This window comes from Acipenser ruthenus, chromosome 26 (assembly GCF_902713425.1).
Source record: "Acipenser ruthenus chromosome 26, fAciRut3.2 maternal haplotype, whole genome shotgun sequence".
NCBI classification, from domain to species: domain Eukaryota; kingdom Metazoa; phylum Chordata; class Actinopteri; order Acipenseriformes; family Acipenseridae; genus Acipenser; species Acipenser ruthenus.
Window position 1 is genome coordinate 27,174,508 of NC_081214.1, and position 9,502 is coordinate 27,184,009.

The window sequence follows — 9,502 nt, forward strand, 5'->3', positions numbered from 1 at the left end:
GTTTGGGGGAAAAAAAGCAGCAACACAAGAAAGATAGCACACCTTTGCAAGCCATAATGCAAAGAGACTTCTATATGCAGGGGAATACCACGATATTCAAAAACAGAGATTCAAAAAGCTAGATTAATAATGTAAAACAGTGAATGTGAGAAAATCAAGCACCCTAAACTTGAATCGTATTCCATTATTATTATTATTATTATTTATTTCTTAGCAGACGCCCTTATCCAGGGCGACTTACAACCGTTACAAGATATCACATTATTTTTACATACAATTACATTATTTTTTTTACACATTATTTTTTACATACAATTGCCCATTTATACAGTTGGGTTTTTACTGGAGCAATCTAGGTAAAGTACCTTGCTCAAGGGTACAGCAACAGTGTCCCCAACCAGGGATTGAACCCACGACCCCACGGTCAAGAGTCCAGAGCCCTAACCACTACTCCACACTGCTGCCCGTACAATGTATGATATACAGGCTCAGAACATTAAAACAGAGCCAGACTGTAGACCACACCAAGGTGGGAGAGCAATAGGGTTGAGCCTTCGTGTAGAACACATTATTATTATTAGTGTTCTGGCAGAGAAATAGTGTTTAAAGCAGTAAATAAGCCACCTGGACAGCATGCAAGCAATAAAGAGAAGTGACAGTCTGGCACTGTCTGTTTAATCAAGTGGCTTTGCACTGCAGGGCTTGGCACAATACATCAGCCTTTATTTATATAGGATTTTTTATTAGGTTTCTGTAGTAAAAACAAATGAAGCTTTATAAGTGCATGGTCATGTGGGCGAACAAGCAGCACACCTGTCTGTGTGCTCACAAAGTGCTCACCTGCGGCACAGCAACACACACTCCCACTGGGGTTTCAACTGTACTGATGGCACACAAACACAGTGCCATGTTAATCTGAATATGCACTGGCAACGTGGCACTTGGAGTGATTTTTTAATGGATATAAATCATTACGTGCTTTGTGTATGAAGTCGATAGTCATGCCCTTTTAAGCCCTCTGACTCAGTCGATAGCTTTGTGCTTTACTCCGGTTTGCGTGACACAAATTGCCCCCTTATTTCCTGGGAGTCACCACTAAAGAATGGGGATGTACTCTTCCTGCTCCAGATTACTGCCTGTGCTTCTTCAAACAGAGATGCATTGCTGGGGGTTGGAGAATAGATCCGATAGCCAGAGGGCAAGCGTAGTCATTCAGATTTAACTGCATTTCCACCTTTAACAAACAAGCAGTTTCTGTGTCACCACAATACAAAGGAGGCGTTTGCTTTCCGTTATGTAAATGTTCTGCATCAGTTTTTTTCTGAATCCATGTGTTCTGAATGCTGTACAACACAGCAGAGCAACACATGTTTGCAAAAAAAAAAAAACCACACACACCACCACACCATGTGACCTCCTTGTTGTGTGGCTCAGGATGCAACTACAAAATGCTTCACTCTTTATCAGTTGCTACTGTACATTGCCAAGACAAAAAGGAAACGATACAGGGAAAGAGTCATGGTCGTAAGAGTCTTGGGTTTATAAGCGACACAATACTGTCTGTTAGAGAGAGTTACAAAGCACTGTTGCAACAAAGTGGTAACAATCCAACTTAGACCCGTTCATATACATGTGAGCATTATACATATATATATATATATATATATATATATATATTATATATATATTATATATATATATATATATATATATGAGAATACATTTTAGTCACAATATCAGAGAAATCGTATACTTGGTAAAATCAATCAAAGGTTTGATCAGCCTTTTGTATTACTGAACAGAAGTGCAAAGCTGAGAATCTCATTAGAGCTGAATATTATCTATAGAGACTAGTAATCTTGTGAACAGTATGTGTTCAAATCCAGACAGGAGTTCCTTTGGCAGAGGCTGTAGCCCATCTTTATAAAATAATCGACTGCTCTTCCTTCATTGCCTGAGTGGCAGATGGAGCGGGGCTGTGTGTTGAGGATGACAAACACAGTTTGGGATATAGTACGACATATGGCTCTCCAAAATGCAAGTAATTCATTTATTTATATAAAAGGGCATTTCCTTTTATTGGACATCTGGAGCACAGTTAATTTAAGGAAGCCCAAGACACCCAAACTGTAACGGGGAGGCAAGGCAAACTATAGCAAGCATACAGCATCATTAAAATGTGCCTTCATTGTAAATAACAGGACTATAGCCGGACTGGAATTTCATCTTTAATGATATGAATAGAAATTTTATTTTTCTTTTGCATCATAAGATCGGTATCCATACACTGGAGAGGAGAATCTCCCACCCCCCATAGTGATAGTTATGAGTCCTTCACAGCCTCCTGCTGGGCACTCAGCGCATTACACATGTTGTTGATGTTTGTTGTTTATTTTAGAAGACAACATGCCCCTTTATCCATGATTTTTACACACCCCACTGCGAGCTTTTGAACTGAATTGTACATGTCTGTCTCATGTGTGTGTGTAATATATATATATATATATATATATATATATTACACACACACACACACACATACATATATACACACACACACACACAATATATGATATACAGGCTCAGAACATTAAAACAGAGCCAGACTGTAGACCACGCCAAGGTGGGAGAGCAATAGGGTTGAGCTGAACCAGGAGATATGTTGTATAAATACAGGAGTCAGAGCAAGCCTTTTTTTTTTTCTAACTGCCGGTACACGATCCTGAAGATCAAAATCCTTTCCTCAGTGGAGCCCTCATCTCTAAGAGACTGCAGTTTCTTTTTTTCCAATGAGGTACAGAAGACTTTCCTAATTAGATAGAGCCATGATCCCCAGTACACCAGGATAACAGAATTGCACTGAGAGTGATCTGCCCTCCAGTAATTACAGTATGCTTATAGCAGTGCAATAACCTGCTTCTCCAGTTCAATTTATAATTTCAATCTTACTGAGAAATGAAACTGAAGCCAACTCAAACCCACACGTTCAGCAACTATATTTCCTATCTGCAGAGCCAACATTAAACCCTGTGCTGCGGGATAAAGCTCCTCTCAAGGATGCTGCAGCCACAGAGAAGAGGAACAATACAACTGCCATGGCTCGGTTTGCTTTTCCAAAGAAGATCAAATAGATTGTGAAGTCTTAAATCATTTTCAATTCAATGGGATACATGATAGCTATTGGGTATTGGTTGCTAAATTGGAACTATAGACACGTTATCTATTGAATAGATCCCTTACAACAACAAAAAGGAGAGCCTTATTGTATTCTTTATATCTGACCCCAGCGGGAAGAACTACATCAAGCAGCAACCCTCAAGTTCCATTTAACTTGAGAGGGTGCAATAACCCTAGCAGCATCCCTCCTACAGGTCTGAATATCTCATGGGTTTATTCCAGCATCAATACCCAGCCTGAGTGTGGCTGCAGCTCCACAACTCAATGCACGGAGAGCACAGGTCTTGAGAATTCAATGTGGGAGATTCTCGTTGTGCTCTTTACAGAACTAACACCTCTGAATAGAGCTTACCTGCATTCTGACAAGATGGTTCATTCTCATACTGTTTATACTGACACTTTGGATCAGCAGTATATTGCTCCCATTGTTTGCCTGTCTGCAGACAGTGCTACACAATGTGGAGCTGCAGGGATAGTTGGGAGCTGAAAAGACAGTTTAGACATTGTAAAATGGTGTTGCTCAAACTGTCATTCAGTGGGGGGATGTTTTATTCTATACCCTGCAGTAGAAATTAGCTGCAGTGGATACAATGCCCTGCAGTAGAAATTAGCTGCAGTGGATACAATACCATAAAGGAACAAGGACTGGGGACCTCGTTTGTAAACCAAATGCCAACTCCCTTTAGATCAGTGAGGACAATCCTGGGTTCCAATACTACAAGCTGTACATGAAGGGACTAGATTACTCCTTTCTGAACCTTTCGATAGCAGACTTACCCTGGCCTTTACCAAGCAATGCACAGATTTGTGCATGTTTCTTATTTTGATCCTTATTTCTTAGTTTATCAGCAAGGATCTATAAATATAAAAAAAGATGTAAAATTGTTATAGGCCACACGGGCAGGTGCTGTTGCCATGCCAACAGCACCAGTAACCTATAACAATGCAGCACTCCTGCAAGTGAAATGAATGAGAAAGATAAAACATGTCTGTACAATCTGGAGCAGACATGATAAATGATAATCATGATGGAATAAACATATCAAATGCCTGTCTGGTGCTAAAATAAAAACTGTGAATTTCACTGGAGAATGTATCTGTAGGCAGGGTACTGGTGCAGTACATTGCTGTTCATTATACTCTTTCAGTATAACATGGGAGGAATGCATACATGGTATGTTTGAAGCAGGTTTACAATGCATGTTTAATACTGGTACTGATTCACTTTTAAAAGGATAAATGCTGTCCCTGTGAATACTGATTCATTCTAATAATGCCCAGGAGATCTGCACATACTCCCATTTGTACAGAATCCTCCCCCTGACCTTTCCCCTCTAAGCCTGGACTCTGATACACACCCAGAGGCAGCTCCTGTGCCGTGTCAGTCCTACCAGATATTTAAACAGGTTTGAGACATTTCAAATGATCTCATACAGAGTCAACACCTGGCTTTGAAACTCATTTAGTGACATCTTTAGAATACTTCCGCCTGATGTCACAACGCCTCCTTGCAATGCCCTCCTGTCACCGCATTGTTTGCAATGGTTTTTTTTGTTTTGTAAATGTCACCCCTGACTGTTGTAAACAGGTAAAACGTTACACTGGTCTGCTGCAGCAGGTTCATTCTTGTCAAGAAGACTTTGGACACACCCTTGCTAATAAGCCAAACGTATACCAGTTGAATAACACATCTCAAGACGGTCAGCTGCAGAGCTCAGTAATGAGCAAAGTTACACTTATGAACTCTCGCTGCATAAATGTTCATTTTATTGGCCTCCCAACGAGAGAGAAAGAGATAATTGGGATCAACCGCTTCAAAAATGAAAGAAGTGTCTGAAGATGGCTGATGAATTGTAGGACATGCCATATGGTTAAGTAACTATTATCTTAAGGACCATTGTATATTAAAAGAGGAGCTTTCTCTGAGGAAAATCATTCAAGAAATCATTAGCACCAGAAAGTTCAAATGAGAAAGTTAACAGTAGAAACTACAACTCCTTATCTGGAAGGAACTAATATGATACACAGACAGATTATTATTCTTATTTATTTCTTAGCAGACACCCTTATCCAGGGCGACTTACAATCGTAAGCAAATACAATACAAGTAATACAATAAGAGCAAGAAATACAATAACTTTTGTTCAAGATAGATCTACTGCTAAACTTGACATTATGGCCATGCAGTTACACTACAGACCAACTGTTGGTTTTGTTACTAAAGATACAGTCTCTGCAGCACATCCAACTTCAACATTTTCTTTTCTTAAACCACACAGATAGAGGGAACCGTTCATTTATCCAAAGAGCATCCAAAGCATTGCATAGACTGAATAATAATAAATCATCTGATCTGGTCAGTGCAAGCATTCACCTTCCACTAACAGCAAGCGCAGACAGAGGCAGTGCAACAGGAGGCTCAGATAGGACACTAACAGTAAGCATAGACAGAGGCAGTGCAGCAGGAGGCTCAGATAGGACACCAACAGCAAGCACAGACAGAGGCAGTGCAGCAGGAGGCTCAGATAGGACACCAACAGCAAGCACAGACAGAGGCAGTGCAGCAGGAGACTCAGATAGGAACGCCTGCCTGACTTGTATTTAATTGCAAGGCTTCCTGGGCAGGTTTCTTACAATGTGTGCTTCCCAAGGGATGTGTGTGTGTGTGAGAGAGAGAGAGCGAGAGAGAGAGAGCGAGAGAGAGAGAGAAAAACCTTGTCACCCACATCTTCAGGAAATGATTCATAGAGCTGCATTGTAATCAAGGCCTCCTTGCTGTCTATAGCTCATGCAGCTCACCAATCCACAGTGGGAATGGATTGGAGGACAGCTCATATTGATGAAATGGAATAGCAAGGTTGAAAGGAGTGTGCGCTGGTTCATGTGAAATGCTGCTGCTGTACTGGCATCAAAACAAACATTGTACAGCCCGCCCATACCAATGCATCTAACTGACTGAGCTAATAGAATGATTAAAAGCACTGGGCTCTTTTCAACGGCCAATCCTGTTTTATGTTTTTTTTTTTTTCTAATTACATTTCTAAGTAATTACTTAGCTGGAGAAGTATGCAGTGCAGTTCTCCTGCATTTGTATCAAAAATCAGCTCTCTTTCTGATAAATGACATACCGGTGCACATTTTCTCATTCAATTCTACTGCTATGGCCCATTTATCACACACTGTCCAGCTAATTACTAAAACCCTACTCACCCCATCTATCTACACACAGCATGGCCATTAGGATTCTGACATTAGTCAAGCGGAGCTCTTGATTTTTTCAGTTTTATATCATGGATGTAATAAAGTAGAACTACATTATTTTTATCTGTACTCACTTATAGAAATGGAAGCCATTTATCAGATTCATGTGGAAGTGCCAGTGATGGACAGGGGCCAAAACCTCCATCTTATTTTTAGACAAGACAACAGCAAACAGTACTCAGTACTGTAGGGAAGATTTGTAGACAGACGCACATCTTTAACCTTGGGTAATTGAAAAAGGTTCGTCTGTGGCCTCTAAATGTGTGTGTGCCATATCTGTAAAACATGCATTGTGTGGTGTGGTGTCTGCTCTGAATTAGACTGTGCTGGGCATCCTTATGAATCTGCACATTACAGAATATGCCTACAACATGTAGACAGCTGGAATATATGCACATTTCCGGCAGGTGTTTGCAAAGATATGCACAAGTGGCGATTGTTCAAACCAGGCCAGTTATGCAGTTTAACTTGAGCTGACTGCAGTGGAGTGAGAATAGTGTGTTTAGAAAGGAAAACATCCCATGAATCAATGCTCCAAACATGCATCTCAGCAAAACCTCCTGTTAAAGTAACTTCCATCTTAATCAATGCATCCCTACATAAAGCAACGAGGGTTCAGCTCCACTGTGGCATCAACCATTTATCAAAGACACTTCATGGAACACTGTGTTAGGCATATACAGAGATGAAAGGAAGAGTGCTAAGAAGCCTCTTTCCCTTATTCTCATACACACTGAATGAAGTACAATACAGGTACATGTTTCTGACACTGCCGCACCTACATTGCAGTGTGGAGTAGAGGTTAGGGCTCTGGACTGTTGACTGGAGGGTCGTGGGTTCAATCCCTGGTTGGGGACACTGCTGCTGTACCCTTGAGCAAGGTACTTTACCTAGATTGCTCCAGTAAAAACCTAACTGTATAAATGGGTAACTGTATGTAAAAAATTTGTATAATGTGAAATAATGTGATATCTTGTAACAATTGTAAGTCGCCCTGGATAAGGGCGTCTGCTAAGAAATAAATAATAATAACTAGTTCTATTTACATATTAAGTATATTACATGACTATTGTGCTGCTACCTAGTCGTTCTGCTTACACCTATTAAGTATACTATATGATTGATGCTTGTCATACTAACGAGTCGTTTCGTTTTCCTATATTAGGTGTACTATAAGACAGATTCAGGTGTTGTTAATTAGTCATTTGGTTTACATGCATTATACTACCCTCATACCTGTGTTTGACCATTAGAGGGTTCCATGGCAGTTTTCAGCAGCTGTCTATCCAATTGGGAGTTGTCTGTGTGTGTGAATATTGATGCAATACAGAAATTTGAGTTTCTTACCTGGTTTGTGGTCCTTGGGTTATCATCTGGGGGTCAGGGTGAGTAGCATGGAATATAAAAGTGGCTGTGGAGAGAGAGAGAGAAGTTAAAGTGAAGAGCCAAGCTGTTTGGGTTTTTCTTGTTGTCGCCTTGTTGTTCTCCACCAGTTTAGTGCGTATTAGCGTGTGACACATGCTCTTAAACATCTTAATGCACCAATTAAAACTAATTCGGTAAACAAAAGAAGCCATTTAGAAACCTGCTGGGAAGAAGTAGTTAAGTCTCTCCCCTTCTGGTAACTAAGTAATCATGCAGCGTACATCCCCATGACACTCTCATCTTGTTAGGATATACTTGGCTGATCAAAAGGGAACCACCCTATTGAACTAACTAGACAAGCCACTCATCATTTTGCAGGCTGCAATCTTCATTTGGTGCCGTTATGGATCACTAGCGTTGACAGCAACAGTGTTGACATAACTGCCATCTTAACTTTCACAACATCTGGCTAATGTAATAAGATACCAAAGAATTGCACCATGTTTTTTTTTTCTTTGTTTAATACAAAGAATGTAAAGTTTACAATTCAGAAATAGCCATGCAGCACAGAGCTGCTAACTCTGTTAAATGACCTACACACCTGTATCTGTCACTTTATTATAGAACTGTTTTAGGATACTGTGGGCGGGCGGGCAGTGTCGTGATGCAGCCTTTAACAGCACATGATAAAGGAGGCAGTTAAACACCTTTTGCAAATTTATTTACAAAAAAACACTACAAATGTTCAACAAAATAAATGGGTGCTGTGTCTTTAAATAAACCACAAAAATATACAAATGGGCCCAGGCAGAGCAAGGTTAGAAACAAGTGATAAACTTATTAACAGGCACAGCTGTACATGCTGGGCTGGCAGGTAATCGTCTCTGGGTGTACTGGTAGTAGTTACCTGCTTTTAGTCTGGGAAAACAGTAGTACTTCCTTTTCGCTCTGCTCTGCTCTGCTCTGCTCTGCTCTGCTCTGCTCTGCTCCTTGCCCTGGGTTCATCAATCTGTAAGTGGAGAGACTGCTCCTTTTATACACCTGTGGCTGGGCTTAATTGATTGTTAATTAATCAATTAAGTCCCAGACACAGTCTGCAGGTGTATTTGGCAGGGATAGTATTAACCCTATCCTGCCCAAACTGGAATAACAACAAATAATACTTGATATACATGGGCTTGTACCCTATCATAGATACATGTGCACAGCACTGAATAGTCTAATCCTTTATTATAAAACTGTTTTAGGATGCATATGTGTGTTTGCTGTGCACAGCACTGAATAGTCTAATCCTTTATTGAATGGCAGCTGCCACCCCTCAAGGACAATCCTTGCAAAGCTGAATTTAGAGAGACGCTATAGACTGTACTGTCTTACCATTACATGGATCATTAGCCTTTGTTGAATTCATTTCAAAGGTGTGGATAATCTTAGTCATCTGCTCCATTAAGAGCTATCTTTTGCTGTACAAATTAAATGATTCTCAACACTAACATATTATTTAAGATCATGTTCTACAGTTTCAAATCAATGGCGTTACATTATAATAAAAAAAAACATATGTCATGGAAAGAACATATGTGGTTAAGTGAATTCAGACAGAAATGTAACATATTTCTAATGGAGCAATTAACTATCCCCATGATCCCTTAGTAAAATGTACTAGTCAGTATGTGCTCAATTACTTTGTCACCTCCTC

The 9,502-nt window shown here is 40.1% G+C and overlaps 1 long non-coding RNA gene across 1 annotated transcript; it reads right to left on the reverse strand.

The window, feature by feature from the left end:
* Nucleotides 1–1,097: 1,097 nt before the first annotated feature.
* On the reverse strand, nucleotides 1,098–8,786 carry LOC131701717 (uncharacterized). Its single transcript, XR_009308969.1, has 3 exons — nucleotides 8,711–8,786; nucleotides 7,786–7,849; nucleotides 1,098–1,234 (listed from the first exon to the last, which is right to left on the reverse strand). It is a non-coding gene; the product is annotated as an uncharacterized LOC131701717 (long non-coding RNA).
* Nucleotides 8,787–9,502: the final 716 nt, after the last annotated feature.